This window comes from Nomascus leucogenys, chromosome 20 (genome assembly GCF_006542625.1).
Source record: "Nomascus leucogenys isolate Asia chromosome 20, Asia_NLE_v1, whole genome shotgun sequence".
Classification (NCBI taxonomy): Eukaryota; Metazoa; Chordata; class Mammalia; order Primates; family Hylobatidae; genus Nomascus; species Nomascus leucogenys.
This window is the reverse complement of record NC_044400.1, coordinates 62,270,864-62,296,218: the sequence shown is the minus strand read 5'-3', so window position 1 is coordinate 62,296,218 and position 25,355 is coordinate 62,270,864.

Sequence of the window (25,355 nt, the reverse complement as noted above, 5' to 3'; positions counted from 1 at the left end):
ACCAGGGAAGAGTTATAACTCCACAGTTCCATGTGTACATACCATCCATGTTGTGCTTGTCTTCTGCTCAACTACAAAGTCACAGCTAGAATCACTTGGGGGGGTTGTGAATCTAGGCCAGGCAAACTCCATTCCGTTCATTGGCCACCACTGCCACCACCACCACAACCACAAGTCAAACTCTTTCCTTTTCTTTACCATGAATGGATGGCGCAATGATATTATTTAAAATTTTTGAATTATAATGTGGGAAAGAACCTTAGAAAGCATTTACTGTAAAATTACTAGTTTGTGATAATAGAAACTGTCCCAAAGTGTGGAGCTAACACCCACCACAAAGGAGACACGTCAGTTCCGTATTTGTAAGATGGAAATGATTATAGTATCTACGTCTAATGGCTGTTTAAGGATTAAATAAATTAATATATGTAAAGCACTTCAAATGCCACTGGCACATATTAAATATCAAATTGCTTGTTACTATGATATGATTGTTTGGAGATTCAGGTTTGCTGTCAACATGCAGCATGGGTAGGCTGGCTGGCTGCCTGGATGCTGAACTGGTAGAACTAAGCCAAGTTTCCTGCTTTAGAAAACAGGCACTTATGAGTTTGTCAGGGCAAGGGAGTGGTGAATATGTTCTGTGAATCCATGTGGCTACACAGAAGACAGATTTTCATGGAGGGATCTTAAATCTTGTGCAAAAGAGGTGAGCAGATCATAGTAGAGAAAAGTGGAGGTACTACTGGATTCCTAGAAACTGAGGGAGTAAGAAAATCAGCTGAAATAGAGACACATTCATCCTGTCAAAGGAACTGCAGGTGAGAACCCTAGTGATAGAAGGATAGAAGGACGAAAGCATCACACTTGCTTATTTCAGCTGAGTTTCTTACTCCTTTCCATCATAATGGCTACATAACTAGCAGATATTCTCTGAATGTTACTACATGCCAGACACTGTTCTGATGCCGAGAGTGTAGTAGAAGACGAAGACAAATCTCTGCTGTCTTGGGAATTTGATTCTACAGGGGAAAATAGATGGCAAATTAATAAATGATTGCATAAGTAACAGGTGTGATGTGGGATTACTAAGTGCTAATAAAAAACAGGAGCATAAGAAGAAGGGAGAAAGGAGGGAGTAAATGTGGTGGAGGGAGCAGAAGGAACTTCTGATTGCTTCTATTTTCTCAGAGCACTTGGAAGTGACAGCATGGAAGCGGGTAAGGAGGAGGCAGGGGCTTTTGGAGTTTTAAAGGGAAGGTATAAAATTGTCACCTAGAATCATGGGAGAGAAAACAGAATTGGGACTTGTAGTAGGATTGCCAGCCCAGCTTTGGAGACCTTCTTGAGAGCTGTGGTAATGATTACAGAATGACATGAATGAGCATGTGTGTGTTTCTGTAGGTCAGTTGAATTATCTTGGTGCAGGTACACAGAAAGTGGAGAATTAAATTTATTCAGAGTTGGGGTTTGCCCAGGGGATCATGAAGGAGGAAGAGAGGGGAAGGGACTTCAACCTGTTTGCGAGGAACTGTGGAATCTAAGTTGGATATAAAAGGGAATAAGGACGAGAGAAGAGTGAATGCTAGGATCAGTGGTTGACTGTCCCCTGTGGGGTTTATTATTTGCTTGACTCACACAAGAGTGAGTGAGTTATACAAAGAGGAATGGGGGATGAGGAGAGGATACTTAAAATGAAGATTATAGCAATGACAAGGTCTAGGAAGTATCTTGAGAATTGAGTGCCTAAAGTTGGGTGGACAACATCATTAAAAAAAAGAGGTCAGGAAATCTCTGACCTATAAGCTAGAGCAACAAAAGCAATAAAAGAACTATTTGGATATTGAAAGCCACCAAAAATTGTTGGATGCCGAAAGAGGGTCATGATCAACTCAGTATATCACTGGAGGCTATATGAGTAAGCAGCAAATTGTTTCTCATAAATGCAGAATGTTGGCAGACTGACAAACTGCGTCTGCCACTCAGAAAGGATACTGAGGGTAGTCACACCCCAAGCGCAATGTTTCTTGTAATTAGGCAAATCTGAAGCCTGTTAGCAATAACGTGAACCTGTGATCAATCAAGCAGCTGACCAATCATTACCTCCTCCTCTCCTGCTCATTCCACCCAATAAATACAAAGGGCTGTGGGAGTTCGAGGGCTGCCTTTGCTCACTAGAAGCAGGAAGCTCTCTTCTTCTTCCCCTGGACCCTTCCTTTAAAACAGTTTGTTTTGTCTTAAGTTCTCATTTCTGCATTTGTCCTCATTCATTTAGTCCTGTAATGATGGTCTCAAGTCGTAACAGTAATAACTGTCGTAATGGTCTCAAGTAGTAACAGTAATAACCGTCATAGTGACGGTCTCAAGTAGTAAGCGTGGAAGTCACAAAACTCAGTAACACCAGAGACTAATAAGAATCATGGTATTAAAATTGTCAAAAAGTGAGAGTGACTAAAGATCAGATTATAATGGAAGGTAGTAGGTGACTAAAGATCAGATTATAATGGAAGGTAGTAGTAGTAGTATAGACTAATAGAATTAAATTTGAAACTGGGAGTTTCAGTGAGAGGAAAGAGTAATGGTCTAGAAGTGGCTAGGAGGTGCAAGGATGACACCCTACTTCTTGGTTCATTGGTATAAGAGAAGTGGGAGAGAAAGGGGCCACTGCTTAAGAAAGCTATGAGAAAAACAATGTCTTCAGCATAGAGTAAGGTTTCAGTTAGTGTAAGAGAAATGGAGGAGAATGAAGATAACAGGTGGAGGAAGTTGCTGAAGATGGACTGTGAATTCTACAAGACTTGTGAGGAGGAATGGGAGATGGGGTCAGATTAGAAGATGTAAAGAATTTTATGGTGATAAAAGATGACCTAGGAGATGGGGCTTCTGGTATTGACTGACATAAATATGGTAGTAGAATAAGATAAAAAATCATGCTATTTAGTGAGAGGGTCAGAACCACTCCACCAGGGAATACATAGAAACTCTATTTAGATAGTTCTCATTATCAAATAAATGCAGTTTTGTATCCGTGTTCAGTTGGTGACGGTTAGTAATATAGATACTGAGTTTTGGCTTTGCCACCTATTGGCTGTGTTTTTCTGGGCAATTTATTTGACTGCATATCAGTTTAGGCTCCCCAGGATGAGATTAGATGTATGCTAGAGATTTATTTGAGGGAATTGCCTTTGATTAATAAAGTGGTAAGGAGCAGGAGGAGGCAGGGGAGCAAATGCGAGCCTGACATTTGTGAAAGAAGAGAGGGAAGGAAGTAGAATTGAGTAGAAGGAACCTCAGATTGTGGTACTGCTCTAAGTGAAGATGACCTTCAGATGAATCCTGCACTGGGCAGGAGTGGGCTCTAGGGCCCCTGCTGTGCTCAGTCACTGGCTGGGAGCAACCAGGGAAACCATGGGTTTGAGGCGTAAATATCCCCAAGAATTTGGGGAACCTAGAGCTTAGCAGCTGGAAGCTGTCAGCCAACTACTTGTAGCAGATCCTCTTAGAGGAAAATAAAAGCAGTGCACGTCATGGTCAGCATGATTCTAAGCCATTTGAAATGTATAATTTGAAATTATCTTTAAATTGAGGTAAAATTTATATACCAAAATTAATCATTAATCATTTTAAAATGCATACTTTGAGGAATTTCATATACTTACAATGTTGTGCAACCATCACCTCTATCTAGTTCCAAGACATTTTCATCACCCTCAAGGGAGACCTTGTACCTCAAAATGTGAATCCATAAAAACAGAATGTGACAACACTAATGTATATTCTATCTTTATGGATTCACATATTTTGAAAGTTCATGTACATGTAATCGCACAGTATACAATGCTTTGTATCTAGCTTCTTCAGCTTACCATAATATTTTTGAAGTTCATCCATATTATAGCATATGTCAGTACTTCGTCCCTTTTTATTGGTGAATAATATCCCATTGTAAGGATAGACCACATTTTGTTTATCCGCTCATCCACTGATGGAAATTTGGGTTATGTCTACCTTTTTTGGTTGTTGTTGGTTTTTGTTTTTTTGAGATGGAATCTCACTCTGACACCCAGGCAGGAGGGCAATGGTGTGATCACGGCTCACTGCAACCTCCACCTCCCGGGTTCAAGCAATTTTTCTGCCTCAGCCTCCCAAGTAGCTGGGACTACAGGCACACACCACCACGCCCTGCTAATTTTTGTATTTTTAGTAGAGACAGGGTTTCACCAAGTTGGCCAGGCTGCTCTCAAACTCCTGACCTCAGGTGATCCACCTGACTCGGTTTCCCAGAGTGTGGAGCCACCACGCCTGGCCAAGACTGTTTTACAGAGAAATGGACCACACTTCACTTTGGCTCACTGTGGTCTGAGAATGCAAAGAGCCCTTGGGACAGGATTAAAAGCATAATCACAACTTGTGACAATGGGTTTCTAACAAGGATGACTTTGTGGCCATTCTCTCACTAGTGACCGCACTTCCTGCGGACAACTGCCTCCTAGCAGAGCTGTTCTTGAAATACGATTTCCAGTTTGTAATGCTGGTCACCACCTTTCACATCTCACCAAATTTGGTCAGGCTCTTACAGACTCTCACTTTGATACCTTTATTTTTCTTTCTTTCCTCTTTTTTTTTTTTTTTTTTTTTTTGTTTGAGACAGAGTCTCGCTCTGTCGCCCAGGCTGGAGTGCAGTGGCGCGATCTCGGCTCACTGCAGGCTCCGCCCCCCGGGGTTCACGCCATTCTCCTGCCTCAGCCTCCCCAGTAGCTGGGACTACAGGCGCCCGCCACCTCGCCTGGCTAATTTTTTGTATTTTTATTAGAGATGGGGTTTCACTGTGTTAGCCATGATTGTCTCGATCTCCTGACCTCATGATCCGTCCGCCTTGGCCTCCCAAAGTGCTGGGATTACAGGTGTGAGCCACCACGCCTGGCTTTTTTGTTTTTTTTTTTTTAAGAGGAAAGAAGGAAGGAAAAAGGGAAAAGAAAATACTAGATTAAAAATAACAGTCATCCCTTGGGCCCTCAGTGAGGGAAGAAAAGAGAACACAGGCTTAATTAGTCCACAGGCAATTTGGAAGAGAGAGGGGGATAGAGTCACTGATAGTGTGCTGTCTCAGGGACTGGTATGGATTACTGAGGAACATGTTGTAATTTCCTTGTCTGCAGATGTTTAAAATACTAAAAAACATCTATCTCCCTTTGTCCCCAGCATAAAACCTTTGTTTCAGCCGAAGTAATGACTTCTACCACGACAATATACTTTCTGGCCATTCTGGTGGGCAGTTTTCCTTGCTACCTTTCTATTTTTGCTTATTTGTTTGTTCCCTTAAGTAGATATTTGTATCCCAAACAATGCCTGGCATACAGAAGGAGGAGCTCCATGAAGAGGTTTTCAACAAACTTCTCATTGCTGGCTGCCATTGTCTCTTCTTGGCATACTTGGATAACCTGGAGTTTGTTTAGAGCACTAATGGAGTACGCAGGTTCTGGTATTGGACTAACTGGGTTTGGATGTTGGCATTACCACTTAGGCTCTGTATGATTTTAGGCAATTTACTTTGGGTACAAATAAAGATAATATTATTCAGTATCTCAAGAGACTGATGTGAGGAATAAATCAGATACTTCCTGAGACACGCTTGGAAAATGCAAGACACATAATACGCTGGGTTGATAGATGTTAGCTACTAACATTATTGACTGTCTGGTCTTGTTTTTTGTCCATTCTAGTCTTATCTCTCCTAGTAGAAATTTATGATTCTTGAGAGCAAAGACTGTGTTTTAGATATATTTAATACTTACAAAGCAAACACACACACATACAAACAAGCAAATGCTATTAACCAATAGATAGATGTATGGATTTAGTGCTTCAAATGTGTCACATAAAGTAGTGATATGTGAATCCAGTTTTTGAATAACCCAATATGTTTTACAAGACATATGTAGAGATGAAAATTAAAAAAAAAACTTTTGAGCAAAGAGTGGTAGTGTTTATTAAAATGTAATCTTCATGAGGGCAAGACTGTGTTCTCTAGAATAGAGAATGGGCACACAGTAGGCATTTCATAAATACTAATGGAATGGGTGATTAAAAAAATTAGCACTAGGAAATGCCAGAAATTCTGCCTATGTTTATTAACTTAACTCTCACAATACGTAAAACATAGTTGTCTCTGTGTTAGTTAAGAACTGAGGTTGGCTGTGAGTTGAGACTTTAACAATGTAAACAAAAAAAGCTTATTTTTATCAACTAATGTAATGAGGAGTCTAAGTTTCACTGGCTATAGTTTAGGGGTTCATTGTTCAGAACCAAGGTCTCTGAAATTCTTTGTTTTTCAGTATGGTCCTAAGGTGGTTGCTGCAGCTCCTGCTAGCACACTCTTGATATAAATTAGGAAGAAAAAAGAACAGAAGAGCACTTTTCCCACCTGGGGCAGTCCCCTTTAAGGAGGTTTCCTTGAAAACCAGTTTTTAAAGAACTTTTACTCGTATCCAATTGGCTACACTCATTTGCAAATGGAAAGGATAGAGGGCTTCTCTTTTTCCTCCTCCTCCCTTTTTTCCTCCTCCTCCTCCTCATTTTTCTCGCCTGGTCACGTTGTCACTCCTAACAAAAACATGGTTCTATCATTAAGGAGGAAGAAACTGGTTATCGAGTAGGTACCAGTAGTCTCTGTCATCTTCTTCTTCATTTTACAGATGTAGGAAACAGGCTCAGCCCCATAGAGGTTTTACATATTGGTTTTACTGTGGCTTTTGAGGATTTGATTTATCACATCACAGTGCCTTCTTTTGGAGGACGTGCAGAACAAAACCCTCTTGGTAGTGATTCTTGGGGTAGTCAGCAGCTTGTTGAAGTTGTAGATGGTGCAGATAGTTTTGTGTCTGTCTTTACTTACACCCACTGCTAAGAAGTCCCAGAAAGTGAGGAGGTCTGTGTATGCCAACCATTGAAGAATATTCTACTATGACTTTTTCTTTTCCAAAATTTCCCTGCTATCCTACATGCGTTTTTTTTTGAGACAGAGTCTTGTTCTCTTGCCCAGGCTGGAGTGCAGTCGTGCATTCTTGGCTCACCGCAACCTCTTCCTCATGGGTTCAAGCCATTCTCATGCCTCAGCCTCCCGAGTAGCTGGTATTACAGGTGTGTAACACCATGCCCTGCTAATTTTTGTACTTTTTAGTAGAGACGGGTTTTGCCACGTTGGTCAGGCTGGTCTCGAGCTCCTAATCTTAGGTGATTAGCCCACCTCAGCCTCCCAAAGTTCTGGGATTACAGGTGTGAGCCACCGCGCCTGGCCCTACATGCATTTCTTCAAGGTACCTGAAACTATTATGAAAAGAAAAAGGTGATAAGTGGAAAATAACACGCATACACACACACCCACACAAATCCACTCACACATATAAGTGCATAAAATGTAAGCTCTGAGAGTTTATGTAATTAGCTTACATTATGGGTAGTTAGAGATGAGTCAGGAATCTACCCCATCTCCCTGACTCTAAAATCTATCCTTTACCCTCTCCAGCAGAGATTCTCAACCCTGGTTGCACATCAGAATCAGCCAAGAGCTTTAAAGAACTTCCATGCTTAGGTCAAGTCCCAGACACACTGTAAATCAGAATCTTTGGGAGTTGAGAGCTCTGGCATCAGTATTTTAAAAAATCTCCCCCGGATGATTCTAATGCAAATCCAAGGTTGAGGACCACTACTTTTCAGATACTCTTAAGCAAAAGAAATGAAGTGTGGTATTCTATAAAGAGAGTACTTTTTAAAAATTATTGTAACATATCCCAGTGGTTTTCTCACCTGCTTTCTTTTCTTCTAGTGGAACCAGCAGTATGCAAAACAGATTAAAGCAGAGTTTTCATAGTTGAGGGAGTATCTGGCTCCACTTCTTTATCACCCCTCGACTCACCCCATCTCTTGCAGATGGCCCTTGTGGCCACCCACAGGACAGTGACCCACCTACTTCAATGCATCCCGTGGAGTAGATGTTTTAACAATTCAACAGACATTCTGACCATCAAACTAACATACATGACTTGGGAAAAGTCTCAGTCTTGTGGGTGATTGTGGTGTTGTCTTTCCTTCTGCAGACGAGCCTCCAATTTCCATCTCTCTACCTGTGGTTATTCAGAGGACAAGATGCTAAAAAGAGCCCCAGGATCAATAACAGAAACACACAGATATTGTCAAGGTTATGCTTTCTCTCGGCTCATGTGGCCTTGTGTGTGTGTGTTTTATCCCCACACCCCCAGGAGTGCAGTCAATCATGTGGACCTGTAATGCCGAATGCTCAAACTCAAATGTCTACAGAGGCCAGGCTGAGAGAGAATATGTGAAGTTTCCATGTTTTGGTAGATGCTATGGGAAATTGGACTGTCTATGTCCTTCCTAAAAGCATTTATATTTTAAAAAATATTTGAAACTGTGTCTTGGCAAACAGACACATACACACATATTTTCTGGGCATAAGTTATTTTAGTGAGGTGCCTAGTGAGGTGAAATTTATTTTATTTTACATTTTAGCAGTAGAGGCTGTCAATTGCTTTTTTAGGTGGACCCAGCTGGTAAGTTTAGAGCGTCATTCTATTTTCAGGGAAGAGTTACTCAATTTCATGATGGCACAATGAGTGTATGTGCGTGAGTGTGGAGCAGAACGTTTTGAACCTTGATCAAACCTTCTCCCTCCAAAGCCACTTGGCTTATAGTTGATCAGATAACTGTAGGGACAGGAAATTTTGCATAGAAGGCAAAGTGTCACCTAGAAGAATAGGATGCAACTAGAATCTCTTTGATGGATTGAGATGGTCCCAACTGATTGGTAGGAAAATCCCAGAAGTCCCTAAAGAGAGTAGCTTTTCCATAAGGAAAGAGAATACATGAGTGACAGAAATCATTGCAGCCTAGATGTCATGGTGGGATCACTGGCCAGACCCTCCATTTCTCTCTTTTGCTGACATTTGGAAGCAGAACTGGACCCATTTGTTGCATCGTATTGTATTGTATTTTTTTTTTTTTATTTTCATAGGTTTTTAGGGAACAGGTGGTGTTTGGCTACGTGAGTAAGTTCTTTGGCGGTGATTTGTGAGATTTTGGTGCACCCATCACCTGAGAAGTATACACTGTACCTAATTTGTAGTCTTTTACCCTCACCACCTTCCCACCCTTTTCCCCAAGTCCTCAAAGAGAACTGGACCCATTTAGATAAATACATCCTTCTAAACTGAACCAAGTGGTAGAGGAGACAACAGATTTACTGCTAATATAAGCGTAGAGATATGTCAATAGTTGTTTGGAATTATGGTGGTGTTTGTACCTTGAAGTAAAGCAGGAGAAGCTGGTGACTTCCTTTTGTTAGGTTGTGTACCTGACACTCCACCAGACATTGCAGGATCTGCAAACAAGATTAAGTCCTGTTACTGCAGAGCTGCAAGTTCAGTCGTGTGGAAGAGGGGAAGAAGCTGGAGCAGGTGGCTCAGTGATGTGAGGGTGGAGTTTAGCATGGCAAATCAAACAAATACTCAAGTAACTGTAACTTAAGGAGAAATGAAGTCTGATACAGAGTCACATTTATGAGATGTCATGGACACCCGCTGAAGGAAGAAAGCCCATGTGGTTGGACACAATTTCCCGGCATTTAGAACAGCCTAAAGTAATTTCATAATGGAAACTTGGCAGGGAGAATTTCAGAGTTAAGCAAATATAAAGCAATGTGAAACAGTCTTGATGAATGCTGCAGAAAGGAATCTGCAAAAAAGGGACTGTGTGGCTAATGAATAACACCTGATGTTTACCTTCCTAAGCTTGGAGCCAACTGAGAAGTAGATGCAGGAGTTAGGTAAATGGGGAACAAGGATAAGCTTTGTTAGTAATAAAGCTGATTGAAAGTGCAGCGTAGGGTTGGGCGCAATGGCTCACGCCTGTAATCCCAGCATTTTGGGAGGCCGACATGGGTGGATCACCTAAGGTCAAGAGTTCGAGACCAGCCTGGTCAACATGGTGAAACCCCGTCTCTACTAAAAATACGAAAATTAGCAGGGCATGATGGAAGGCATCTTTAATCCTAGCTACTATGGAGGCTGAGTCAGGAGAATGACTTGAACCCAGGAGGAGGAGGTTGCAGTAAGCCAAGATGGTGCTGTTACACTCCAGCCTGAGTGACAAGAGCAAAACTTCGTCTCAAAAAAAAAAAAAAAATTGCAGCATGAGTGTCTGTTCCTCAACTGAATTCCGTAAGACTTGTGTTTACAGAATTAAACATCTCCTCTAGGTTGAAGGCAAAGGCAGCTGTTGCTGTCTCTGTTTCTGTCGTGCTCTTCTGTTCTGTTCTGCCCTTATGGGGATTAGGTTTCTTATGGAGAAGCAGAGATGCATCCTGAAGAGACATGGTTCTGAAAAACAGAGGACAGAAAGGGCTAAGTCACTTGCTTAGTTTCTTTAGAAAGGTTTTAGAATCTCCTGTTTTTCCTCTCCTTCTTCAGGAGGAACTATAAAAATGGGGAGCAGAGGCCAATTATTTCCATGGAAATACAAAAATGGGAAGAAGGAGGTCCTTTCGATCCTTTTACAAACTTTTCACTCCAAAGGAACAATTAGTCCGTCATTACTTTCTTGTGCTCAAAGAGCTCTCTCTCTCTCTGTTTTCTGTTTCTCTTCATCTATTTTTTACTAATGTAGGCCTTTGCCATTTATCTGTGACCTGTGATGGCATCTTCTAAAATATACATAGTTTCTACAATGTCAATATTTGAAAAGATGACTTGTTTTCTCTTAAATTCCAGGCCTGTTGGTATTTTCTTGTGTTTAGAAGCACAAGGCAAGTTATCTGGCTTTTTCATCTCACACTAAAGTTTTATATCTCACTTGAGGATCGTTTCTCTCAAAGAAACAAAGGTTTTATCACTCACTAGAGTAACTGTGTACAGAAGATGAATAGAGAACAACAAACCCATGTTGAGATGCTGATGTTGGGCAGTTAGCTAGCAACTGAACTGAGCAATACAGATTTGTGTAAGAAAGGCATTCAGCTCATTTCTGAATATGTGAAACTTCAGTTAAGTCTGACTTCCTGGGGATCCATGCCATAGCATTTATCTCTCTGTATCTTCAGTGAGTGGTTGTGTCTTTTTCTCTTTAATCATATCTTGAGCCCCATGTCTTTTTTAAAGTAATAAAGTCCCAAGTATAGTAGCCCATTACAGAAACTCAATAAATATTTGTTGAATGAATGAATGAAGGGTCATTTATCAGAGCAGCATAGTACTCATTCTGAGCACATCTCATGTAACCATTTTTGGACCAGGTCATTTTAAAGAAATGTCCATGACGCAGAGCACATCCTAACTTTAGGCAGGTGTGCATTTATTCTCTCTGCAGAATATAGAGTAAACACAACTAAGAGTTTGTGGATAGGGACAATCCTACCATATGTGTTTTCAAGTATAAAAAAAGTTTGTCATGTTGTACATGCTGGATCAACATGGGTTTATTGGGTTTCTGTAGGGTTCTATCACTCAGAAGCCCTAACCTCTGGAGTCCTGTGCTATTATGTAGAGAAATAGAGAGGGTTGTGATGGGAAAACGATGCTTTATTATTTTCCTTCTCAGGGTCTTAGGAAAAACTAAGTGTGTTCTATAGGGATCTCCACCAAATTCTCCTACTTCCTGTTGTAGGTATGGCTAGAATTGGGTTCTGAGGCCTGGAGCAGAGAAAGATTATCTCATTGAGATCAGGGGATGTCAGAACCTGAGTTAGAAAAATAAGGGTCTGTATTAGCTTCCTACAACTGCTGCAATAGATTGCCACAAACTGGGAGGCTAAAAGCAACAGGAATTTATTCTTTTGTAGTTCTGAACATCAGAAGTCTGAAATTAAGGCATCTGCAGGCTTGGTTCCTTCTGAAGGTTCGGAGGGACAATCTGTTCCATGCCTCTCTACTAGCTTCTGGTGCCTGCTGGAAATCCCGGCAGTTCTTGGCTTGTAGACACATCACTCCAGTCTTAGTGTTCACCATCACATGGAGGTTCTCCCAGAATGTGCATGTCCAAGTTTCCCTCTTTTTGTAATTGGATAAGGGCCTACCCTAATCTGGTATTATCTCATTTTTATTTGATTACATCTGCAAAAACGTATTTCAAAAAAAGTTCATATTCTGATGTTCCAGGTAGATGTGAATTTTTGGAAGATACTCTTCAACCCAGTACAGGGTCCAAGAAGCTAGAAGAGAATTCCATTAAAGGAATTGGAGTCCAGGTTCAGGGTATTGGACCTGTCACAGAAAAACAGGAAACCAAAGCCAAGGAGAAGAGAGCAAGTGTAAACATTTCCACATTAAGGGGTGGGTAGGGATTAGGTATAGATCCTGTGATGAATATATTGGATCCCCTACAAGATTTTCTTGCTGTCCCTGGCCTTCATTGCATGGACACAGATGTAAAGTTAAGCATGATTTTGTTTCCCAAACATGTCCACTTACATAGAATTATCAGTGAGCAATGTAGACTTTACTGAAGATATTATAGAGGAGGGATTTGTACATTGTACTCCACAGCAAACAATTTAAAATTCATAGCACATGTTTTTTATTTTTCCTTCTAAAATATCACTGACAGTTTATCTTTCTTGCCTTCTTCTCTTCTAATTCTAGAGTCTATCTGAAGTTCTTCGTCCTAGGTTACACAAAACAATTGAATTCTCCCTCTGGCTACTACTGCAAATGTGTACAGACTTATTCACTCAAAGCTCTCTAGAACAAAAGCTCTGCTATTACCATTATTTAACCTTATCAGAAGACAGTCAGGATTAGTGAGTGCAAATACTTGTTTCTCATTGTACCCCTAACCTGGATTGTTAGATATTTTGATAGCAAGGGCAATTATTTTCATCTCATGTGCTCTGCAGCACCAAGCATGTTACTTCCCACATGTAAGGAACTTCATAAATGCTGGTTAATAATAACCATTATTATTAATACTGTTGATGTATAATAATGCTAATACTATTTATTGATGTATAAGTCTGTATTTTTTGGTTTCCATTAAAAGTTTGTGGTGCTACAGAGATATCAAAACTTGAGCTTTTGAAGTGCCAAGTTTCTAAAGAAGTTGTTGAAAGGCTGGGAAATAATTTTCAAAAAGTTACTTATTTCTCCTCATGAGCAAGTTTCTAAATATATTTACATGCATTCTAAGAGGGAGTCATTTAATCCAAAAATATTTATTAAATAACAACTTTGTAAACACTAGGAGATTCAAAGATGTATAAGATAGTTTCTTCAACAGGCTTACATTCTAATTGCCATTATGTTTGTGTATGTAGGAGGAATATAAACCTTGTGGTTTGCTGTGATAGACTGGTTATTCAAATTCTCACTTTACCCCTAAATAGCTAATTGACTCAGAGCATATTTTAACCTTTCTGAGACTGTTTCCTCATTTATAAAATAGGGAAAATAAGAGTATACAATAGGATTTTGGGGAGAATAAAGTAAGATGTTTCTTAGTCAGCAACATGGTGTATATTTAATGAATGCTAGTTATTATTGTGATGATGAATGATGATTAATATTAATGATGATGACCAGTGGTATAAGATTTTTTTGGAGGTGGGTTATTTTTTATCTAAAAAGATAAGGAAAGGTTGTAGGGAAGATAACATTTTTGAGATGGTCTTGTAAGAATGGGTAGGGTTACCAAAGACTGAAGATATTCTTGCAGGGAAAATGGAATTAACGCAAAGGTACTTAAAAAAGACTTGAAGTGGGCTCAGATCAAACTGGAGAGACTAGAGTATTAAAGAAAAAGTAGCCATCATAAAATGTTGAGAGCAAAGTTTTGTTATCACACAATTGTGTCTCGTTTTTACTCTGTTCATCTTTCAGGCCAGACTACAACTCTTGGTGATATATTATACTTCACCTTCTACCCTCTATAAGTGTAATCACCTGGTACAAGCTTGTAGGCAGCATAAAGCTCAAAACTAGTTGAACTCACCTAATTAAATAATCCTAGAGCTTCACATGTTTCCTGTGAGCTGTTGTAAGCACACACTTGACTCCTTTCTGAAAGTTCAGATTAAAAGGAAGCAAACTTCTAAAATTAGAATTGTAATTAAAATTTGACTTTGATCAGTAGCGGCTGAGAGGGTCATTAAGAGCCTTGAATGTGCTGACACAGGGCGTTGTTGGGTTGGATAAGGTGAGGAGGGAAGTGGGGAGATTGGAAACAAAAAATTGTGAAAAAGCATTATCGAATTGCAAACATCAATTATGGGTCTATGGATGAGCGATTATAATATTAAAAACATTCTTGGCGGGCAGCCTGTATGGGTGTAGATAGCTGCAACTTCATCAGAGCTCGGCTTTAATTTGATTTTTGCAAACATGTTTTGGTTTCTTTTCTTTTGATTGATTTCAGAGAACACTGGACAATAGCTGGGTGGAAACTGCGTCTAACCCTCTGTGAAACTTATCAAAAGATGTTTTCTGCCTCCTGCAAAGCTTGGAACACACCATCTCAGAAGGAGATGTGTGAGGGACAGAGAAGAGAAAGTTGCGGGGAATGAATGGGTTCCCACACTGGGTGTAGAAAGTGATAAGGCTGAGTGCTGCCTTGTCCAGAACCAAGGAGCAGTGATCAAGGAGGGAGGAGATGAAGGAGTTGAGAGCTTGCTTTTGTTTCCCTGATAAAGAATAATTTATTGCTGGCATGAACAATGAGGGTCAATGTGGCAAAACAATGCAAGAAAGATAGTAGTTTTAGTTCTCTGTGAGACAGATGTGTGTTGTGACTGCCAAAAAGACTAATATGATCATAGGTTCCAATTATTGAGAATAGAACAAAATGATCATTACCTTTTCTCTGCACACTGGGAGTTACATATTCATTTTTAAGTGCCTAGAATACCCCTTTGTCTTCCTGGTGTATCTCTAGTCATTTTTCCAAAGCTAGCTCAAGCTCACCTCTTAACACCTTTCCTGACCCTATATTCATCAGGCAGATTTAATCATTGCCATCTCTTCTGGGCTCAATTATACTAGTATGTTCATCACTTTGCATTGCCATATTCCTTACATAACCATCTGCCCTGGAGTGCAGGGTCTATGTCCAATTAGATTTTGTACCCATAGGGCTTGGCACCTAGTAGGTGCTCGGTAGATATTTATGGAATTAAGTAGAATAGGCTAGCTGGAGCTTGTTTTGAGATCAAGTAGAAAGGTGGAAGAACCTAAAATATTGAAGCCCATCTGGAATCAGGTCATGCTTCAGTTAGCGAGTTGACTAGTAGCAGGTGTTTTCCCAGCTGATGGGGAGGGGCTCATCCTCCCATAGGAAGAACCACAGGAAAGGTCTGCAGAGTGACTGAAAAGAGACACTCTAAAGGAAGGCAGAAGTGACTCTACCATGTCCCAGAAGCAAGAACAAAAGAGTTATATGCAAAGGGAGAAAACGATTGTGTCATGCAAAGAAAGGACTTAACGAATTTTCTTTCTTCTTCCCCTTTATTTAGCAAAATGTGTCCATATATTTTCAAAGGAATTCAGGCAGCCAAACACATGACTGGATTTATGCCAGAAATGGAAGCATTTTCTGTGGATCTCAGAAAGTAATGCCAATTACTGAGGTCCCAAGGATGATGGACGCCAGAAACACCATATCATAAGCAACAGAAGTTAAGGTGTAAGCCAAGTCAAGAAGACTTGAGATATCTCAGTCAACAGGAGCAAAAGGATGTGCAGAAGAGTTAAATTTTGTGGCATGGGGAATTCCAGCTTCTACTCGCCATGTGTCAACGTATTGGTTCTTGTATACAGTTCCTTCTGCACAACCTTTACAAACCGTTATATAAAAGTGCTAGAATAAAAATCGAACAAGCGTTTCCTATACTGTATTTCAGATACAGTCATGCTTTGCTTAACAACAGGGATACATTCTGAAAAAAGCGTTATTAGACAGTTTTGTCATTGTGTAAATATCATAGAGTGTACATAAACCCAGATGATATGGCCTATTGCAAATGTAGGCTATATGGCACAGCCTATTGCTTCTAGGCTAAAAACCTGTACAGCATGTTACTGTACTGAATACTGTAGGCAATTGTAACACAGTGGGAAGTATTTGTGTCTCTAAACATATCTAAACATAGACAAGGAACAGTACAAGTATGGTATTATAATTTTATGGGACCACTGTAGTATGCAATCTGTAGTTGACTGAAGCGTTGTTATGTGGTAGGGGACTGTATTCTTAGGAATAGCTGACTGTGAGGGAGGAAAAAGGCAATAAGGGGAGAAAAAACATTTGACAGTCAGCAGGAATTGTGAAAGATGCGTTGGCCTCCTAAAAAGTCGTATCAGGAAATGAGGAATGATTTGAAGAAGGATGTGCTACATTTTTACACATATAAAAGACTATAATATTAAGCAGGAATTATGCCTGTCTAAATTTCCCCAGAGGCATAAATACAAGATATGTGGGGTGTTAGAACTTTTGATTGCAATTAATATTAATTGACTTAACTTAATTTTAGGCAACACTCAAATTTATAAAAGTGTCAGGTGCTCACAGATCTGAAATTTAAGTTGAAGAATCTGGTCTTTCAGGAAACCAGAATCTTCAAGGTACTGCCATTGGGATACATTTGTTCCAGCATTTTTTCTTTTTACCTCCTTATACTCAGAATTTAAAGCTCTGAGAGTTACATTTGTATTGTCATAGCTTGGATCATGTGAGCACTTTTTGGCTAACGGAGAAGGGGACAGACACCTCAACTGATGGTCCCATTAAGACAGCATATAATGGGAAAGAACAATTCCCCACAGAAAATCAAAGCTCCTCCTTCAGAAGAAGAGGGAATGCAATATGCAGAGCTATTTGTCATCTACTGCAAATGCATAGACTGTTCCAGAAATTCCCTTTGACTGAAGGCACTCAGATGGGGGTTGAGTGACTATTTGTCAAACACATTGTAGGCAAGATTCAATAATTGAGTGAGTAATTGGACTACATAACCTTCCTCTAACCCTGAAATTTTACGTCTCTGTGATTTTAGAATAAGAATCAAATCACAAGACTCCCTCCAGGAGGAATAATGAAACTGCCTTTATTATTCCTATTCATATGTTTATTTGAAAATATCTAGGATCAACCTGTATATACACAAGCAAAAATACATCGATACGCAACCCACAGTGCCAACAGCTTGTAATTAAAGAATCAGACTAATGCAACATTTTCCCACTTACAACTCTTCCCCACTGCTAGCATTCTTCAAGCCTTCTGTTATCAGGCAATTTAGTTATACACAATAAAAACATACACATGTGTAAGGAGATTTAAATATATTTTTCTAAATGTCAATTAAGGATCTTTATACAACTGCTCTGGTTTTTGAGCCTAGTTTATATTGGCTACAAATTGAAGCTGAAATAATTCTCCAGATAAGGTTATTTATTCTCATTTGAGAAGAACTGGAAAAGCTATGATAGGATTCTTTTAAATTTTAAAATATGTGGATTCTGTTACCTGGTACATATTAATGACAGTTTCTTATCCTGATTATATTATGGGATCATAGAATTCTAAAGGTGGAAGACATGTTGAGATGTCCTCTAGTACATGTTCCTGGGACCCCAAGGAAATTACTTTAGATGGACTAGAGAGACACATAAAATTTGGAGGCTTGGGCTCTATTGAGGGAAAGGTGGAGAGTATATCAAAAACATGGTCTGAAAGCTTTCTCTACCATGTCTGAATGTGAGGAGCAGTCTTAGATAGGTAGCCAGGGCTCTGAAGTATTAAAGCTTCAGGGTCAGTTCATGGATTCGGGTATTGAAGTAGTTCTCAACATACCTGCAAAACTTACGGAGGGATATTTTAAACGACTCTAAATAACAGCAATTCACTAAGACAATGATTCTCAAAAGCGGGGAAGGGAAACACTAGAGGACATCAGAAACTTGAGAGTGTGTTATAGCCCCATGTGACCTCCCTCACTGTACCTCCCTCACCTCCAAGTTGAGAGTGAATGATTTAGGGGGAAAATGATAGATGTTTCAAATTGAGATGGTCCCCCAAACCTACAGAGCATGGTGGGAAATGATAGAGGTTTGAAATTAGGATGGTCCCTGAAGCCCATAGAATATGGTGACCTTGAGTGTGCCATTGGCTTATAACTAGGGAATAAAAGTCAAATAAGACATACTCATCATCTACAAGTTTTCAGAGGTAGGAGAAATAAATGAGCTAACTTTTATAATGTACATAGCACAATGACTAGAACAGAGTAGGTACACAGTAAATGGTATGATTCCTTTATCCCAGCCATTAACTCTATTTCCATAGATATCTCTGAATGTTTCTTCTTGTTAAATGCATATTTAAATTTATGTTTCACTATGATAATCAGATATTTAGGTTAAACCTGGATCTCTAATACTAAGAAAAGTCTAGTCTATGCATTTGGAGTCCTTGACCATAGAGTTCCATTGCTATACTTCTATGGAGATCGATGTCTTTCTTCTCTGTTGCCATGATGACTTTCACCATAGCTGGATGCCACTTAAAGGGTCTGACTGGCTGGCACAACTATTTTAATGCATCCTGACTGTGTGCTTCTGAAAGGGAAATGTTTTCTTGGAGTGCAATGTAAGTTTAGGAATATCAAAGGCAGTCAGATACTCAGCATAATTATAGGTTAGGTTTGTAGACCAGATATTCAAATCATCTTCCTTTCATTGAAGGAGTGTCTGGTTGATTAAAACATTGGAGGCAGCATCTGATACAAACATTCCAGAGAGCATGTCAAAGAGATCTGGTACCAAAAAACAGCTCTCTGAAGCCAGGAAGCCAACTCCATCCAAATAAACAGCACCAGAGAGGGAAAGATGGTTCAGACGTAATGCCCATGTGTATGGATGACTAATTTTTTAGGATGCTTTTTTTCCGGTTCATGACTCTGAGGCAATTGCTAGATTTAGGACAGCATTTCCTTGACCTCTACCACCTGGAAACACATGAGTTATGATGTTCAAAGACAATGGCCTTGACAAGATTATTAGAATTTCTTTAGTGTTAACCGCAACCTAACCCCTTTCTCTCTCTCACTCAAAAGAGCATATCCATGTGCAAATGAGCTAAGGCTGGCATTTTTCTTAGGGCCATAAGGCGTAGGACATTTTCCATAGGGCATTTTCTTTAGGGCTCTATAAAGAGTGGTTTTAGATAGTTCATATACAGGAATCAAATCACGTTGACACACATAGTCACTTTGTCCTATTTAAATTCTCTTTTAATTCTTTAGATTATGTAGAGAAGAAAGACTCAGTTTGTTGCTAGTATTTCCTTAAAACCTCTCAACTCTCTCTCTCCCTCTTGAACAGAGCAAAGGCCAGCTCTGACTCAGAATTCTCAGCTAGCAACAGTATCTAGCTACAATTTAACAACATTGTCTGGTAATGTTATATATTTTTAAATTTATCTTCTATTTTGGCAAGTGATACTGGATTTCCATTTATAGTAATGATATAAAGTTTCCTTAATGCATTTATTTAAGTCAATAATTGAGTTCATTTAAATAAAAATACTTAAGGAAATAATAGGCCGGGTGCAGTGGTTCATGCCTGTAATCCTGGCACTTTGGGAGGCCGAGGTGGGCAGATCACGAGGTCAGGAGATCGAGCCATCCTGTCTAACACAGTGAAACCCCGTCTCTACCAAAAATACAAAAAATTAGCCAGGTGTGGTGGTGGGTGCCTGTAGTCCACCTACTCAGGAGGCTGAGGCAGGAGAATGGCGTGAATCTAGGAGGCGGGGCTTGCAGTGAGCCGAGATTGTGCCACTGCACTCCAGCCTGGGCAACAGAGCGAGACTCCATCTCAAAAAAAAAACATTTAAGGAAATAATAGTAAAGATACGTCCCATAGTACATAATAATGCAGATATGCTATAATAATTATACAGATAGGAAAATATTCTGACAGTGCTACTTGATGGTGGAAGTTCAGGAAACACTGTTGTAGGAATAATCTTGAATTGACCCTAAGTTTTCAAAAAAAATTATTTTCAACTTTTACTTTCATGATTATTACTAGCAAATTTTTTATGATATATTTCACAAATGTTTAGGATGTTTCAGCACTTTATTCTGCTCTGTTTTAGAACTGCTGACCTATGTAAACTCATTACACAGAAAACATATAGAATGCAGAACTATTTCTATTTTAATTTTTTGGAACATGTTTCATGTTTATGATCTGTGCTTGTGCTCTTTTTTAAAAAATAGTAATAGCAAATGGTTCTAAAAGGCTTTTGTTGGGGAGATGGCTAGTTTTCTACATAATACTTTCTTTGTCTTTTTCATTGTAACACCATTTTAGCTGGGTATGGATATGATCAGTAAATTATATTTTTTCATTTTTTTCTTTTTCTTTTTTTTTTTTTTTTTTTTTTGAGACAGAGTCTCACTCTGTCACCCAGGCTGGAGTGCAGTGGTGCCATCTTGGCTCATTGCAACCGCCGCCTCCTGGGTTCAAGTGATTCTCCTGCCTCAGCCTCCTGAGTAGCTGGGACTACAGGCACCCGCCGCCATGCCTGGCTAATTTTTGTATTTTTAGTAGAGATGGAGTTTCACCATGTTGCCCAGGCTGGTCTCGAACTCCTGACCTCAGGTTATCCGCCCCACCTCGGACTCCCAAAGTGCTGGGATAACAGAATTATATTTTTTCATGTGGCAAAGTTCTTGCCCTTGGAAAGTGAGCACACCTCTTCTCTGTTCTCCATCTGCTTCCTGTTGGCTGGCAACTGGATATGGTATGAACTCAGCTTCAGCCATACAGATGACATCGTGTCTAAGGAAAGGTGGAGCAATAAGATGGAAGGAGCCTGAGTATTGGAATGGCCAAGTGGAGCAGAGCAGCTCAGGGCCCCACATGGCACACATTGGAACTGTTATGTGACAGAAAAAGTCCATTTTCTTTTAAGCCTCCATAATGCTCTAAGTTCCTTTGTTACAGAAGCTTAGCTTTTACCTTACTATGATGAATATGATACTTTTCCACCTCCCCAAACACTCTCTGTTAATATTAAATATAATTAGCTGGCATAATGAGAAAAGTTGGGAAAGAAGGTGTGTCACCTTGTGCCTTTGTAAATAAATTACATTTGACTCCTTCTACTGCAGTCTCTCTAGCTCCATAAGACTCAAAATAAGTTTGGGAAAAGAGTATTGGGGAGCAACTATTTAAATACACATAGTCAAAAACTAAATAATAGCAAATCTGTTGCTTTACTCCTTAAGTCAGAGACTAATTCTAGGAATGTTAAAGGAAAAAATAATTCACTGGAAGGATTTAAAAAAGTTTATATAATAACCATGGGGAAAAAATGGAAGATGCAGGTTTCATTAAGGAGGTAGATTACAGCTCAGGGATGGGGTGGGTGTTAAGTCTGGATAGCAAGAACTGTTAGGGGTTTTCTCCTCCAATCATTTGTTTTTTATTTGTGCCCTACTCCAGATTCAGATTCTTGGGAGAAATAATCTATTTGACCAGTCTCCGTTTCTTATGATTACTCCTTTTCAGACAAAAGTGGGAGAACTTCATTGTTAGGTCCACCACGCAACGGAAGATGGACAGTTCTTCAAAGGAAGATGGGGCCGGGCGCGGTGGCTCACGCTTGTAATCCCAGCACTTTGGGAGGCCGAGGCGGGCGGATCACGAGGTCAGGAGATCGAGACCACGGTGAAACCCCGTTTCTACTAAAAATACAAAAAATTAGCCGGGCGTGGTGGCGGGCGCCTGTAGTCCCAGCTACTCGGAGAGGCTGAGGCAGGAAAATGGCGTGAACCTGGGAGGCGGAGCTTGCAGTAAGCCGAGATCGCGCCACTGCACTCCAGCCTGGGCGACAGAGCGAGACTCCGTCTCAAAAAAAAAGGAAGATGGAAGCTTTACTACTCTGCACTCAAGGGTGCATTGGAACCATGCTGCAGTGGCTCATGAGAGCCGATGGTGAACATTTGTTTCCAACTCTGTCTTCAGTAACACCTCCCTAGGGGTTTGAAAGTGGCCATGCTGGATGTATCAACACCACGGAAGTAGGCAAATGGTACAAATCAGAACCTTTTCTTCAAAGAGCTAGTTGTTAAACAATTACCAGCATAGAACTGCCTATACTCTATTTCCTTCTTTTCACCTGGTATTTTCTGTAGAATCTCATTAAATAGGCTGGCTTTGCATCACACTTAAGAGTAATAGGAATTTTTCATTCTCTTAGGGAAAACATCTAAGAAAATGAAAAGTTTTATTTTATAAGCATGCCCCCAAATCAACCTATAGTATTATTTGATTTAAACATTGAATTTTTATCCATGTAGATCATGTATCTAATTAAAATGAAGTTCTAGGGGAGTGTTTCAGCTTGTCCAGTTCTGAGAGAGAGGGTCCAAAAAGGCATTCTGTTTTTGTTGGGGAACAAAAACAGCCCAGCCTTAGTATCTGAGTAGCTCTCATCATACATTCTTTGACCATTTCATATGTAGAAGTATTGCCTTAGAGATGAATTGATTTTAATTTTGACACCACAATAATGAGAATTTTTGATTCTTTTTTACATGATATTTATTTAATTTATTCATTTATTTAATACATTTGTATTGAGCACCTAAAAGGTATCTGGTTTTAAAATTTTGAATTGAGGATAGAGTAAATAAAAATATATCTCTAATCAAAACCTTGAGGCTATGGTAATTTTCTGAAAGTTTAATTCTGATTTCAAATTTCTAAGAAGTTGGATTTTTTAAAATATCCCCAAAATAGAAGAAAATAATCAACTGGCCAGGAACAGTGGCTCATGTCTGTAACCCCAGCACTTTGGAAGGCCGAGACGGGAGGGTCATCTGAGGTCAGGAGTTCAAAACCAGCCTGGCCAACCTGGCGAAACCCTGTCTGTACTAACAATACAAAAATTAGCCTGGCGCAGTGGTGGGTGCCTGTAATCCCAGCTACTCAGGAGGCTGAGGCAGGAGAATCACTTGAACCCAGGAGGCGGAGGTTGCGGTGAGCCGAGATCACGCCATTGCACTCCAGCCTGGGCGACAGAGCGATCCCATCTGAAAAAAAAAAAAAAAGAAAAAAAAATCAACCTATGTCATGTGAACAGTTCAAGCTGAAGATATCTTTCTAAATGCAGAACAATTGTTTCAACATAGTAAGCGTCAAATATTGCTCTAAGAGGTTTACAAAAATTAACAAATTCTATTATCCTAATTTTACAGATATGAAAAAAAAAAATAAGTAATTTGTTAAAGATTACTTAGATAGTAATGGGGGAATCCAGGACTTAAACCCAGGGGATCTAGTTTCAGAGTCTATGCTCTTAGCTTCTCACTGTGCTGCTCCCTGAGATGGCCATAAGATCTGTAAGTGTAGAGATGGGGCTGATGGGAGGGTGGGAAGGTGGTCAGGTAGTGATAATATGGCAGATCAACTGAGTGTGGAAAGTGTCCAGTGATGTCTTCAAAATGTGTTTGTAAGAATGTTCTAAGCAGGGCATTATTCAAAATAAGTCCAGATTTTTAAAAATGCCATGCCTGTCAGCAGTAAAGTTAATTTAAAGAATGACAGTGAAGTGCTGTTTAACAATGAAAATTAACAGGCTACTGCTGTCGACAACCATGTAAAAAAGCATCACAAACCTAAATATTGAGCAAAAAATTGAGACACAAATTTTGCTCATTAGGCTCATGATACTCTATTATTCCATTTGCATAAAGATTAAAAAACTATATAAATGTAAAACTAATCTATGAGGTAAGAAATTATAGATATGGTTACTTTTAAGGAAGAAGAAGAGATTAATGGTTGGGAAGGGATATGGTGGCTTCTGATGTGTTGGAATCTACTCTTTCTTCATCTGGGTGGTAGCCACATGGATGTGCTCACTGAGTGATGAATCACTGAGCTCTAGAGTTATGATTTTTGTCTCTTTGTGTGTTATACTTGAACACTAAAGTTAAGAAACACTGATGAGAGGAACAATAGGAAAAATGGTACAATTGAGGTCAGAGAGAGGAATAGGTTGAAAAACAAGAGAATTAGGGTTGAGAAGAAAAATCATTTATATATGATATATTTATGAATTCAATCAAGTAATCTTAATTGATTGATTTAGCTATTTTCTGTAAGGGGCCAAACACAGTAAATATTTTGGGCCTTGCTGGCCACATATGGTCTATGTCACGTTCTTGTTAGTTTTTTTTTTTTTTTTAAACAACTCTTTAAAAATGTAAAGACCATTATGAGCTTTTGGGTGGGAAAAAAAGAAAAATGAAAAAGGAAAAAAACAGGCCACAGGCCATATTTGGCCTAGGAGTAGTAGTTTGTTTACTCCTCAGCTAGCTTCTGGTGATGCTAAATGGTAAAAATGCAGTTTTTTGCCCTTCATGTTTGATAAATTTATTCATTCAACTTTACTGAAAACCTGCTATGAGCTTTAAGTTGGTGAGACAGATATACAAACCTGTGACTCACAGTGTAATATGATGAGGACCCTAACTGTAGTATTCAAGTGCTAGAAAAACACAAGAACATGGGACTTTCTTCTTTTGATATTAAATTTTAATTTTTCTTGAAGTAGGTAGAAACTTACCATGTAGAGAAAAGGGGAAGGCATTCTGCATAGGGCATGTACATCATTATTAAATCCACACAGGCATAAAAGAATAGCATAAATTCATATGTTGTTTATTATGTAACTCTGTGCAACTGGAACATGTATAGGGTGATAGAAGACAAGCCTAAAACAGTGTTTCCCAAACTTTTCATGGCATAGCACATACAGAAAATGAAAATATCCTCTTTGTTTGGAGCACTAGGTTGCACAGATAAAGCCACTTGTGACTGGAAGCCATGGGCCCAGGGACTCATGGAGATGGGGCTGATTGGAGGGAGGGAAGGTGGTTAGGTAGTGACAATACGGCAGGTCAACTGAGTATGGAAAATGACCTGAGATGTGGCTTGGCTTCCCCAAGCCCTCCTAGGCTGCCCTGAGACCTGAGTGCATTACTCTGCCCGTTTAAACCCCTTGGCAATCCAGTTGGGAAGTTCTGAAGAAATTAGGAAAGCCTTGATTGAGCAGCTAAAACACAGAGCAAGAGGAAGTTTGGTGGCTTTTCACAACTCGAGGCTTAGGCTCAAGTTCTTGTTCTATCACTTACTTATTGGATGACTAAAGCAAGTTATTTCAAATTCCTTTTGCTTCCATTTCCTCCTTTACGTAAAATGTTACCTGCAGGATCCTACAAGGGATCTTGTCAAGCTTAAAATTAGATATACTGTGTACAAAGCTTTCGCTGCAGC